General features: G+C 41.2%; 1 protein-coding gene across 1 annotated transcript in view; it reads right to left on the bottom strand.

The window, feature by feature from the left end:
* sptbn1 (spectrin, beta, non-erythrocytic 1) overlaps positions 1 to 14,191 on the bottom strand; it is a 55,604-nt gene extending 41,413 nt beyond the window's left edge. The window contains exon 1 of the mRNA XM_084684812.1: positions 14,062 to 14,191. The gene's annotated coding sequence lies outside the window, so the exon portion shown is untranslated. The remainder of the gene's footprint in view (positions 1 to 14,061) is intronic.
* Between the last annotated feature and the right edge of the window lie 360 nt (positions 14,192 to 14,551).

Genomic DNA, 14,551 nt, shown 5'->3' with positions numbered 1-14,551 from the left:
AAACAGTTTTGTATTTTTTATACAAGTTGTATTTTGATCGATGTTGCGAGTACGTAAACCCAAGTCTGCACACTTGGCCATTACAACTACAACAGTGACTTTAGAGAACTACATTCTAAATGAATCTGTTTGAAACTCCCCCGAGTGTGGTGAACTGTGGGAAGGCGAGTGATGGCAAGAGATTCACGTTGCTGCAGTGTGAACGTAGGGTTGGCCACAACCTGTGCACGTCCCTGCGACGCAAGCATGTCACAGAGGGCTTCACATACGCACATAGAACTGCCCCTCAACCAACCTAAACCCTCAAAGAAGATAAGGAAAAACTCCCAGAAAAACTCACGGAGCCAGGCGTTGTAAACATTCGGGGATTAGCCCAAACCTAAAACGTATTCTGGGTTTGTTGTGATGCTAGATAGGGACTCACACACTTAATGCAAGCTTAATGAGAGTGAATTTGCCCTTCATTTGAACGCAGAATAGCTTTTTGAGCTTTATGTAAAATAAACATTGCCGTTTTCCAAATGGTAAAACCTTGTCTAGTGAAGGCGAAGTCTTCATAATTTGTGGCTCCAAATTATCGACAGTGGAAGCAGAAACATGCTAGCTTGGCTGAGTACTCTAACCAAGTTCGAGAGCGATACCAACTTGGGTTGAATGCCCGGGGACCACCCAGTTAAACTTTGCGTTTAACACTGATGTGCATACACTGCTTTCTAGAGATGGGATGTCATCACTTAACCGTAACATAATCTAAATCTATTGTAGTTTATGGCCAATGCACGCTGTAAAACAGCATAGACTTATTTTAATACACCATTTAAGCTTCCGCTTACTCAAGCAAACTCGAGGCGCGCAGGCCAAATGTGGCCCGCCACATCATGTTATGTGGCCTGCGGGCCTTGAGTTTGACACCTGTGCTCTACATGGTGTCAGTTTCAGTTAAAACACAAATATGAGTCACAATTTATCAGAAGAGTGATAAGTCATTCAGGTAATTTATTCAGGTAACTCACTAATAACTCACACTAAGGAAATGGTTCCAATCGCATTTCAAATCAGTCAAACTTGCAATGTCATCAAAACATGTCCATCTAAACTATTAATTTTTATTTCAGGTTCAGCAGAAAGTTGATAAGGTATGATGCATTAGCCGTACAAACATTTACTGGATGTAAGAGGAGTGGTGTTGAGATCATTTACTGGGGGAGGCCTGCATATGGATTGTGTTGTTCTTTTTTTCCTTGAAAGGAATAAAGTCCTAAGGGACATGAGTTATAATGGATCAGGTAAGATGAGCCATCTATGCAACTCCAGGCTTTACTTGAAAATATAAAAACTGTGTACAGTCAACCCTAGAAGAGACTGCCTTATTATTGGTATTTAAATGGATTTGAATGCCATTAATGCCATGTGTTTTGTCTCAAGTTTGCTGCTCTCCAGTAAGCACCTTTTTTCATTTGGAACATCTACTACACCCCACCACTAGATGTCCTCAGCTTCCTTGTGCCTAGCTAGATACTTCCTTTCCACCAAAAGATTTAAGCTAAAGCTGCAGCTGTTGAGCTACAGCCACCACCGTCCCCACAGTTGTTTACCAGTCCATGACTATAACAAGCTGAATGGGAGTGATTGGTGTGGGGATTAGAGAAGCTGTACTTTGTCAATGTCAATAACAACATCTCTGTCTAGCCTTTACATTACTAGTGTACAGTGCCCGTGATGCAGTCGGTGATTAAGATGTCAGTGAAACACACAAATTCCTTGAACTATAGATGTGCATAGTGCCCGACTGCCCGTGATAAAATAGGTGGCACACACACAGATTCCTGGAATTATAGATAGGGCACAGTACCCCCAATGACATCAGTCACTGCGTTAACATGATGGTATCAATTTGAATCTAGCTTTATTCGGATAATGCTAATTTTGAGGGCAACTGCTATTATCCTAATATATATGGCAATGAATAAACCGAATCATTGTCCGAAAGCATGTAATATCCCAGTACGATACGTGGCGCTGTTTTCTCTACAACTAGTGGTGATACAGCCCATTCCGCTTGACCTCTTCACCACTACCAACAACAACAACATCAACATTTCGAGAAAGACGGCAACGGAGATAATCTCGGAGTAATCTCGGGGTGTTGATCGGATCGTGGTCGGACCGCAATTATTCAAACAAAGGTGTTTACAAGAAAGGGATCATTCTATTTCAGTCCAAATAAGATAACAATTAGAATCTGTGACACACACAGATTTCTGGAATTATAGATAGATAGTGCAGTGCCTGTGATGCAGCTGGTGCTGACAGTTCTTTTCAGTGGTTTTGGTACCTATATTTCTCAGATCACAAATCACTCTGTCATCTCTGAAGTACTTGTTCAACCTCCACATCTATTCTAGTCAAATTCCCAATGCTGTGGTAGCCTACATTCATGCAAATGGTTATGTAGTTTTAATTTGTCTGCTGTTTCCTACATTATAAATCGCTTATGTTATGTTGATCAAAATGTACTATATTGGTTCTGTGTTAAATTGTACCACCACAAACATCTAAACATTTAGTTAATTGTTATGTCCCCGGCCTGATCCGGGCCAGGTTTTCTGTTTTTCACAGGTGTTGGCTCCAGGCTCCAGGTTTCTTGCCACATGCTCCATCCCTCATCGGCACCACAGTATTTCAACCCTGGTTTTCCAGTCACTCATCGCCAGTTCAACGCTTCTCCTACATTGTTAGTACTGGTTCCTATGCTATGTTTATATAACTTAGTACACTACTAATAATTCTGTTTTCTCTCTGCCTGTGCCACATCCTCCTGTGCGCCTGCCTGCCACACCTGCCCCACCGGATCTCCTTCGTTCTCCTTAACCTTTATTCCAAGAAACCAGTCAACCGTGCCTTCTGTGGAGTTATGCATTTGGGTCCACCAGCCAGTAGCCAGTTGGTCCATCTTAACAGTTAATAACAGTCATTACATCACATGCCTTTGTTAATCAAAGTTCAATTGCGGTACTTCACTCTGTTTGGATTATAAGAAGGACACCTGCAAAATATTAACTTAAAAGAGAGTGCTCGATATTTCGTAGGAAACTCGCTCCAGACTAGAGGACCAATCAGAGTGAAGGGGCTGGGATGCGAAGAGAGCAAGCCGAACTGGCGGCAAATTATTTGTTCATTATTGGATGTCGAAATGCTTATCCAAACAACGTCAATCGCAGTACTGCACTCTGTTGGATTATAAAGAGAACATAAGCTGAATATGAACTTTGCAAAGTGCCCGGTTCTTGAACTGATCATGGTAAACTAAACCCATTGTAATTTGTACACACACACACAGATATTCCTGGCTTTATTAGAGAGATGTAGTCATAATACATCTAACTTTAGCATAGGCCAAAGTAATACGGTTTTAGCCCTGAGGTGCAGTTTTGGAACAGAACTGCAGAAGCAATACATTTAACATTTAGAAACACACAAAACAGACAGGCTTTCTAGGAGAAAATTCTGTAACAAAACAGCATCAATCAAATTGGGTAAGAATCTGGAGAAAGCTCATGTTCAGAACCTGAACATACAACTTTTTTCCAAACGCTCTGCTCACACTTGGCTCCAAAAGGACAGTTCGCAGGCAACCTTTTGTTCAGCTATTACTGTCTTCCTCATCCTCCCTCTCACTTTAAGTGAAAGCGGAAATTGTAGCAGCTTGGATACTAGCTTGGCAAATCACCATGGAGCTTTGAGTACCCAGCAACCTTTGTGCTGTGTAACAGTAGCCGTTATTGTGTGGCCCCAGCCTGTGTGAAACCAGGCTTCATATCTCTTCACCATATCACATAAAACTGTCTGGAAGAGGGATGTATATAACCAATACATATTGGAAACACACATGTACACACAAGCTTACACACGCCCCCCCCCCGCCCCCCCTACGCCTAGCTCTGAGCTTGTCATGACGTAACTGCAGTCCCAACCTCTCATCCCCTTATCTGGCACAGTTGACGCCACTCGCACAGTTTTTTTAAATTGGTGATCTACCGGCCACTGAATTTTCGAGCTCCACCAGTGTCCGAGAATTTGTCATGCGCTATGATTCACCGTAAAGAACAATCGCATGCCAGGGTCATGATGAGATACTAGATTAGCATTCATGAGGTGCTTTGCATTGACTATTTATGGTTAAAAATGGGCATGTTCAGGGCAGGGTACAATGCTGACTCACGTATGCACACTTGTGGGTAATCTGTGATTTATAAAGGGAACATTGTGTACAGTTTTATAAATCTTTTAATACATTTTTTGTGTGCGTACGCCATTTTAAAGGTCACATGATATGCTGTTTTGTGATGCTTTTATATTGGTCTTAGTGGTTCCCTGTTACTGTATCTGAAGTATCTTTCCCGAAATTCAGCCTTGGTGCATAATTACAGCAACTACGAGCAGTCCCACAATGAACTTTCCTCAAAACGCACTGTTTCTGTGTCTGTAGCTTTAAATGCTAATGAGGAGGAGACATGCGCTAATGTTTACAACGGATGTGTCGCAATGGCCCGTAGCGCCCATTGCTGTAAGATGCCTCGAATTTAGCCATTCTCATCTGATCACCCTGGTTTGCAGAGGTGCACACTCATAGTCATTTCAATGAGGAGAAAGGCAGACATTGTGCGCCATAACACCAACAGCAGAACGGTTATCCAAATAACAAAAAAGTGTACAACACTGGCATTACAGCGTTTGTATTCACACACACACTTGATGCCGTCTACCTTTACATTAGCAACAGTAACTCAGCTGTTAGCTGCAGAGCTAATGTTACAGCCACATTCTAAGGGTAGCAAGCTGGGTAACCATATACAGTAAAGCAACAAAATGATATAGCGTTAGTTAACTTACTTGTCCAAGGTTTGTAGCTTTACCGAGGAAAGTTAGTAATGATCCAGAATTTAATTTCATCAAGGCCAGCTTTGTATTGGCTCAAATTGAGGAAATTGTAGTGGCTGAAATGTTTGGCGCAGACATACAAAACTTTAGGAAGTTGTGTCGGCGCATTTCGAGCTAAAATAAAATTAGACTCCCCATGTACAAATCAAAACAAAAGTCTTTTTTTAGTTCCTTCATCCAAGCCTCTGCACAACCAGTCTCAATTTTATTTTCGCTTGAAATGCGCCGACACAACTTCCCAAAGTTTTAGTCGGGCTAGTAATGAGAAGGTTGGCGGATCGATTCCCCGCTGTGCTGTACTTACTGTAATTCGCTCTGGATAAGAGCGTCTGCTAAATGAATAAATGTAAATGTGCATCCAAACACTGAGCAACTGTTATACTTCGTTCAGTTGCTGGCCATGATGTCTCTCCAGGAAAAACTTGCCTTTGCACGATCATAGCTCAGTTTTTCATGGGCGGGCCAGATTATCTGGGCGGGCAAAGCAGAGAGAAGGGCGGTAGCCTGGCTCGTTGTGACATCACAACAAGGAGATTTTCAAACCGAGCGTTTGAGCCTTCATTTTATTATAGGCGGAGAAAAATACCCAGGGTTTGGTTTACACCTATCGAAAATTATAGCCACTGGGGGACCAAAGGCAGGCTAGAGGAACTCATATTAATGTTAAAGAACGTCCTAAAGTGAAGTTTTCATGTCATGTGACCTTAAGCTTTTGGGCGTACGTACACTTTTAGTAAGAATCCTACGCAGTTTTATAAATGAGACCCCTGCACTGGTAGCTAGAGGAAAGAGAAATTCTTTGTTCATTTCCCAACTGGGTCTTTGTACGAGTCTTTGGATCCTTTTTCAAGTGACCTGCATTGGTTTAGTAGAGGAAACAGTTACCTCTCCCGATGCGCGGCCACGAGAAAAGGAAAAATCTCTCTTTGAGGGGACTCATTACTCCCGAGTCCTTGTAAGGATTAATTCAAAATGAACGAATCGTTCACGAACGACACATCACTCTGGCTAGCAGTTTGTTGTTCCGAACGTTTTCGAGGTGGTTCCCCCACGGGTTAATTTAGCTTGACAGTTTTTACAAATTGCGAACTTTGTGTCTTCTTCACTCACAGTGAAGAACTCCCACGCCAACAACATATTTACATACGGCTGTGAGCATGCTTGTGTGTGAATCGGTGAAACTCACTCCTCAAATAACAGGCCACCCGCGTCAACAAAGAGCTAGCTTTTTGTTGGCATAGCTGGTAGTGGTCGTACTTGACAAGTCAGAAACGTGTTTGAACATGGCGAATGGCGAACATCGGGTTGTAGACCTTGTGACGGAGCGTGGCCACGTCTGTTACACTTGTAACGTTATTGCCTGCGCCGCTGGCAAAGAAACGGATCGGCCGATAATCGGAAAGACATAGGCCTACGACTGACCTACCGGTCACCAGTCCGGCCGAGCATGCAATAAATCGTCTGATTCCGGTCCCGGGCAGGTTGATGGGTATTCAAGACTTATTTCCAAGATGGGTAACAACTTCTTCACCCATGTTAGCAGAATAATCATTATGTACAGAAATACAATCGTTTTTTTTTCTTATTTTTCTAATTTTGAATAGATTCCAGTCTGGACAACATGCCAAAAGTGTTACCCTTCACACATTTACTTGTTTCATTTTCTTCCTTTATCTGGAAGGACTTCAGTCTATATTTTCACTAAACAAACTTTATTTGATGTAATGGAAGTTGTTCAGAATTTCTATCAAGCTGCATAAAATCCTCTGGATCGTCTGTCCTGTTTCCCCTGGTTCTGTTTCAGATAAGTGGATAGGAGCAATAGGGGAAGTAAGACTTTATTTTAGTGCTGTCAAACAATTAAAATATTTAATCGCGATTAATTTAATTAATGTCATCTTTAACTCGCGAATAATCGCACATTTTTATCTTTTCTAAATGTCCCTTGATTTATTTTTGTCCAATAATGTTTTCTCATTTTAATGCTCTTATCAACATGGAGAAGTGGATCGGATTGCTTGGTGCAAATGTTTTTTTTTAATTGAAAACAACATTGCAATCGCCTGGCTTTGACGAGGGGGCAGAGAATTAGTATCAGCTGTGTGCTTGGCCATCAAGTGGTATTTCAGACTGGACCTGCTGCGATGATAGCTTAGTTCACTTCGACAAAACACACAGATCACTTCGGTCTTGTCAATGGAACCATTTGGCAACTAAAAAAAAAATAAAAAATCCATTCAGAATGTTATTGGCATTCATTTCAGCATCTTAGGCCCGCCATCCACTCAAAACATAACGTTAGCCTACTACTCTTTAGCCGGCTCGCAAGCCCAAACAAGTGTGTGCAGCATGCCTGTTGTTTTGTTTCCGGTCTAGCTAGATCCGGTGTGTTGTTGTAGTTTTTCTAACGTAAGTAGTTGTTGCAACAGCATGTGAAAAAAACTCCAACGTTTGCTTGGCCAAAAAGAACGTTAATCACGCGATTAAAAAAAATTACGCCGTTAAAAATGGGTTTGTGCTAACGCCGTTAATAACGCGTTAAACTGACAGCACTAATTTATTTATATAGCACATTTCATATAAGAATTGCAGCTCAAGGTGCTTTACATAAAATCAACCAAAACAATAATACAAGTGATAAAAGTCAAATATCTAAAACATATAACAAACCAGACTAGCCGCACTCTATCTGCGGTCTCTCGAATCTGTCCAAGAAGGAGATTAAGCCATTTGAGACTACTGTACTGTGATGAAGCAGAGTGTGTCTCCTCTATGGGTATATTTGTACTGTAATCTAATCAGTTCAACCAGCCTCTGACAATAAGTAATGAGGCTGGGACAACTCCAGTCTTCTGTTGAGGCCCATCGATGTCATGCGCTTAAAATGTCACCATTCCAGAGAAACATTACTTCATTTCCTGCGCCCACAGCCTGGAAAATGCCTGCCGTTTTCTTTCCTAGTCCCATGCAGGCTTTGTGAGTATGTGCACATGCAGGCCAGCCCTGGAGGGACATCACAGACAGCAAGAGGTCAACTGTGAACAGAATAGAATTCTAGCCAGGGTCCCTCCCTTAAACTTGTCACTCTCACCAAGTAAACAGATCTGTCTTTTCCACACCCTATTGTCCTGCACTCTTAGTTTGACATTATCCAGTTAAAGGAAGGTGAAAGTCTGAACTTTAGGTGAATCTTTATAAATAGTTGAAACTTAACAAATGTAAACCTTTCAGACATTTCCAGAGAAGTTAAGTAATAAATACATCAAAAGAATAACAATTTTGAACTCTTGAAAAAGTGTATCTTGCAGTGCAAGGCAACAGAGTTTCACACTTGTCTCTACCAGAGTGGAGAAACCAATTGGACCACATGATGGTGGTGTGAGAGGGGAGAGGGATGGACATCTCCTTCCTCTGGCTGGTATTAGTAGCCCAAGGAGAATATACCACATACCAGGGAGAAGTCTATTGGACAAGGGCTGACTCAGAGGACAAATAGGTGTCCCTTGAACACTACTATCAATTCCTAACCAGTTCTGTATACTTTCACATAATTTGAAATCACTTGACAATTTCCATTGATAGTTTTCATCCTACTTTCATGTAGAAGCTACTCCATTACAACGAGGTTGACATATGGACTAACTGAGTAAGAGCTTGGAAACATCCAGCAGTGTTTCCCCTATGTTGATTTTACCGTGGCGGCCCGCCACGGTTAAATTTCTGCCGCCACGGTGTCAGAATTAGAGCTGTAAAAAGTGTAGGTCGTCTATCAGCCGTGATTGTTAGAGCGCATGTCGGAGAATAGCACAGACGCGCTTCACAGCGCAGTTGAGATAGCGCGTGTGCGTCCTTGAGAACTGAAAGTCGTATAACTTATGTTGTAAGTTCATTTAAGCCTGTTATTGTATTAGGCTATAGTTCTTGCAAATTTAAATTAAGTTAACTGGTGATTTTCGTTGTTTGTATTCTTCCCCTGCTAGCGAAATTGCACGTCTGTTGATTTGATAGCGATTGCTGCCCTTGCTCACGTTTGTATTTTAGGTGCATTATTATGCTTAAGTAGCCTAGTTATAATGAATAAATAGTGGGTATATTGTTATTATTTGCTACAGGTAGGGTAGACCGGACCTGCCCCCACTGCTAAAAAAAATCTGAGGGGAAACACTGTCCAGTAAACAAACCCAGATCTTCCATCTTCCTGACAAAAACAGATGAATAATCTATCATCCAAACATTTATGCTAACAGGTGAAAAGAGGTCCATAGCTACATAACATTGTGTATACACAACTGAAAAGCGATTTAACCCAGGTCAGGCAACTATGGGTATACAATAAATGTGTGAGTTAAACCTGAAAATAAATGTTTTTGGAAATGGCACATTCGTATTTGTCTTGGCATTTTTTAAGATGGCAATGCACCAAAATATATATGTTTGTGTAATCATGGCCTGAAAGGACCAAAATCCCAACATTCATTCTCTATCTGGCGGTGTGAAGACCAGAATAGAATACATCCACTTGGAATTCTACCAGTGTAAACTGAAGTGCAGTACTCAGAGCTGAGGTCTGGATGTCATTATACTCCCACTCTGTCTTACACAGGGCAAGAAAACACTCCCACAGTCATTCAATTCTTAAGTGTCATACCTAATTCTGCTAGCCTGACATTGTCATATTCATAATTCTAGTCAGAATATGAGTCTGATAACTCTCCGTTGGGCTGTGAGTATAGGGCAAACAAATGCCTCTTTGCTCAATTGGATAGACCTACAAACAATCAGAGCAACGTAATATGTTGTTTGTTAAAAACAAATTAAACCCAAGTGCTCTTTCGTGACGTGATTCATTACGTTAATGTTCATCATCTGTCCATCATCGTATAAAGCCCGCCCTGAAAATTTCATTGGTCCAAACAGGTCCTGTTCGGACATAGTTTTTCCCCAAACGGGCCACCCCAGACCCAACTTCCCGACCAAATTTTTTTGTGGGCGGGGATAAGTTGGGCTGGCTATAATTCTGCCACATTGAGTCCCCTCTGACTACTCATTACTATGGCACAAGTACCTTGTTCCTCTCAATAGATTGGTAGATTATATACTTTACTTCGCAGTTTAGAAATGTAATAAAACATGTATTTGTCCACAACACATATATTTTTTAGTTTTTTTATATGAAATATGTTGAGTTACAAGACATATGAAAAGTGCACAACATCAGGTCAGCACTTCCTGCTTTTATGGTACTATGGCACTGGAAGTGTATTTACAATGTATGAGCTCAATGTTTCTAGCAACTCATGCTAATATTTTCCCCTGAGGTTAAACAGAAGAATGTGAAGGTAATGAACTATGTACAGTAGTATATTGAATGCTGTATACTTTATAATATATGGCTCTGAACCATCTTCAACCGTCTACTTTTCCATCATTGTTTCCAAAACCACCACGATACCATATTGCAACATAGGACATAGGTTGCTTCAATTCCACTCAAAGAAAAAGTAGATAAATCGCGAATCAAGAACTTCTAAGAGAATGCATTGTTTATCAACTAAATATAGATTTTTTTCCTGTCAATTCAAATTCAACCATTCCAAACCAACAACCAGTCTTTACCATAATTGTCAGGCTTCTCCCTGCAATGTCAGACTCCAGGGTGTGAGACACAGCTGTGTACCCATGGTCATCTAAATTCCTTTGGTTCCCATCCATGACTAATGTGTTGAAACTGTAAGTGATCTGACTCAAATACAGCTGGGAGCCTGTGTCAGAATAGCAAGCTAAAATATCACTGTAACTCATTCTCAGTAAAAAACTATGTGGAGAAGGGCTGCTCTGTGGGCTCAAACTCGGGTCAAAGTGATACATCACCCCAACAAAGTGTGCATTTCGCCTGCACTGTGCCATGTATCTTAGAGAGCGAGCTCAGGGAATATCACACAAGCTACAGTGTATCAAATATCTAGAAAAAGTGAGAGGAGGGAAGAGAGAGGAAAAAGTATTCAAGAGAGGCCAGGCCCTCGCCCAGTCCCAAGGGCTCCTCACTCTCTCATTTCCGCTGAAATGTTCTGTTTGGGTTTAGATAGCAGAAAGCACAATAAAAGTACTTCAGCAGAGCAAAACATACAGTGTCTTCCAATTGGAGCACTTTCTCTCTTGATTTCTCTTTCTCTCTCAGCTCTGCTTTTCTGTGGTGGTTTTTGATTACCTTTTAATCAAGGGTCAACTTGTGTACCTGGAAAGATCTGTAACATTTTGTTATGTAGAGTCTAATCCTACTGATGTAAATTCCTAAATTTACTGTAACATGCTGTTAAACTGTAGTTCGGGTGTACTATAGAACTCCAGTAGCATGGCATGAGCTAGCAGATTTGTGTGCTTCCCACTAGAACTCCAGTAGACCATTAAAAAGCAGCCTTTGAAGATATAGTGATTTGCAAAATTACAGTCAGACATTTTTTTATAAAAAACCTATGCCTCAACTTTTAGGCAGAAGCATATTTATTTTATTATCGTTATGATTTTATTCAACACCACGTTTATTCTTCTCTAGTCAAAGATACATTTTAATACACCGTCTGTATATACGATGAAAGATTGAAAGATATTGAGTGGTTTGGTGACACATTGTGTGGTTGAATTATACCAACACACAAGCAAGCAATCTTACAGTAAAATACATTCCCATCCACTCACTTAGTAATTCAATTACTTTTGTAGATCTCGACCTAACTGGGATAGCTGCAAGACAAACAGTTGAGTTTCTTTGAATTCTCAGACACTTGGACCCAGAAATAAGGCCATAAATTCCTCTTAGCCTACAAGACACAGCTGTGGAAACATGCTTGCAATGGCTGAGATGTTTGACTGTCCAGCAAGAGGGAGGTGACCCTGGTATTCTCAAAATGGCAGACCACTCCCAAAACAGCCTCCTCATTCACACTTTACACTTCACACAAACACTCACACAAGTGTATCCACACACACACAGCAAAGTAAGGCCATGTGGCCCTCACCTGTCACTCCTTTGGTGACAGCTGCTTCCTGGCCCGCCCCCCATACCCCATACAGTTGTAATGTCCTCCTCCCTTCCATGCATAGGATACCACCCCTCTCCACCACCCACACTATAGTAACACAGGTTCACACTGTTGTGTGAATCTAAATTACCAGTCATGATTTCAAAGGGCAGTTTGACAATCTGTAATGTTGTACAGGGGCAGTTGAAGATTATGTTACATTAACATCCACTTATCCCTGGAAAGTGCAACCATATTGCCAAGTTGTGCAGTGCATGTAAATCTATAAAGGGTATTGGTCAAGACTAGACATGACACTGTACCTCAATGTCTACAGATTTGAGTATACTTATTAAAATGTGCTCGCACACACACACACACACACACACACACACACAGACACCCATTACAGTACAAACACTACACAAACACAGACAACTTAAACCCCACCGATGCCTCAATCAGCCAAGCGTCATCCAGCCAAACAATTTTCAGCCAAACACTGATTCCATATAAATGGTCTTTCGCATCATTGTGAACTGTGTCTCTCACGTCACTAACCCCTCCCTGTAAGATGACTCCACATTTTAGGTGCTTTCAGACATGTTAAGCGGGCAAGGCCAGACTGTGGGTCTCACTGAGGTAGTCTGGATGGGGCTGATGCTACTGATAAAATAGATCCATCAAGCACTAATTGGAAAATGCTCTTGAGTGCCAAGCAGTTAGCACATACATATATGTTAGGGATGTTTAACTATTGATACTTTCATGTTTTAAAAGTACAAATGTTGCATTACTACTAGTTTAGTAGGACAGACAGACAGACAGACAGACAGACAGACAGACAGACAGACAGACAGACAATGCTATAATATAACAGATGATTAGATGCTATTCAATCAATTTCTATAGAAATATAACTTCCTTAACTCTTAAATTTGTGTCGGATATGAAGTGGCTCTGTGGAGTCCCTTTTGAAAATCCTTCAAGAGCATCTTTTCTGGCACATGCACTGTGAGTGTCAGAAGTGTAGCATCAACGTGTTGTTCTATGACGAACTGCTAAAATGGTTGGCGTGTAAACCCGGTCATATTGCCCATATTGTATCTTGCATGCTACAAGAGAGGACTTGACTCGACTAGGCCGCAGTACTGCAGCGCTGAAATGTTTTCAGGTTGGAAGGTCCGCATCACCGTAACTCACTAAATCAAAGTATTTCAATACAATGTTACAATATATCGACGGACAGGCAATCAACGCATATTTTGATGATGTTATTATTCACACATTACAATTAATGTACAATGCTGAGATGCGTACATTTATGAGGTAATATTTGATAGAATGAAGGTGCTTAAAATGGGAAATTGACACTGCCAAAGTATAGAAGCCCAAATGTTTGTATAAAATGCCAGCAGCAGGGCTCCCAAGTCATGCATAATAGGCCTGTTTCTCATCATGTGAGGAAAACGCTACCATGGATGTCAACATCCCCGAAGCATCAACAATTGGGCACCCTGCGAATGGTGTATAAAGTGTGTCAAGTAGCACCCATTTTTTAGTACGCCTGACTTAAAATATATAAACATTTGAATTTTCAGTGTGTTTTCGTGTAGGGAAGGGCAAAATAGAAGTCATATTAGACTGTCAAATCAGCACTACCCTTAGCGCTCCGCACCACCGAACTGCACGACCACGCCTGTTTGCATCCATTCGACTGTACCGGTATCTCCATCCATATTTGAGGCAAGTAGTCAAAGTAATCAATACTATCACATCGACATATATAATTATGATCCTCTATTATGCAATTTACAGTAAATGTGGCCTATAGGCTATTCTGAAATCAATCTACAAGCAGTTGCAATACATTTGAAAATAACTAATTAAATACGTCTATCTGACTAAAAGCAAACACAGACTTAATTCGATAGACTTGGCTCACGTCATCCTGGTTCCTTTTACCTTTCAGCATTACAATACCAGTGCTTTTACCCATTCGGCACATGATTACGCAAAGGTTAACTGGGACATATACGCTCCGGCACAGCAAACATATCCAATAACGCCTTCTCTCTAAAACGACACATATTGGACTTACCACTCGAATAAAAAGTGTCGAACTTCACCGCTTTGAGTCCGCAATGGGCAAACGAGATGCTGGGCGGGCAACAAGCTGGGAGTGACTGGAAGAATCCGCACTGCCTCCCCCCAATCCACAAAGGCCGTACTGCTGCACTAAACCTTAAAGGGGCGGAGACTGAAGAAGAGAACACGAACCTACTTTGCACATAGTCTGAGCCGCGTGTACCACGTTAAGAAGGCATCTTCCTTCTGACGTGTAGGCTAATACGCAAGATTAGAAATCTAGTCAAAAAAAATTGGGACCATTGGTAGATCTGACTTATTTTCTTTCAAATGTTTTGCACACAGTTAGAAAAGTAGGCTATTCTCGTTTTGTAAGTTAATTAGGCTACTGTAAGTATATCTTATAAGCTACTGTGTGACCCGTGTATGTCTACGGACTGTGAGTGTGAGGGAGAATAGTAAAAGTAGAGGTATGACAATGCGTGTTGTGTCTGACACAAGGG

The sequence above is a fragment of the Hypomesus nipponensis genome, chromosome 21 (genome assembly GCF_054491055.1).
Source record: "Hypomesus nipponensis isolate SF chromosome 21, ASM5449105v1, whole genome shotgun sequence".
In the NCBI taxonomy this organism is placed as follows: domain Eukaryota; kingdom Metazoa; phylum Chordata; class Actinopteri; order Osmeriformes; family Osmeridae; genus Hypomesus; species Hypomesus nipponensis.
Note: the sequence above shows the minus strand (reverse complement) of the source record. Positions and strands in the feature narration are given on the sequence as shown.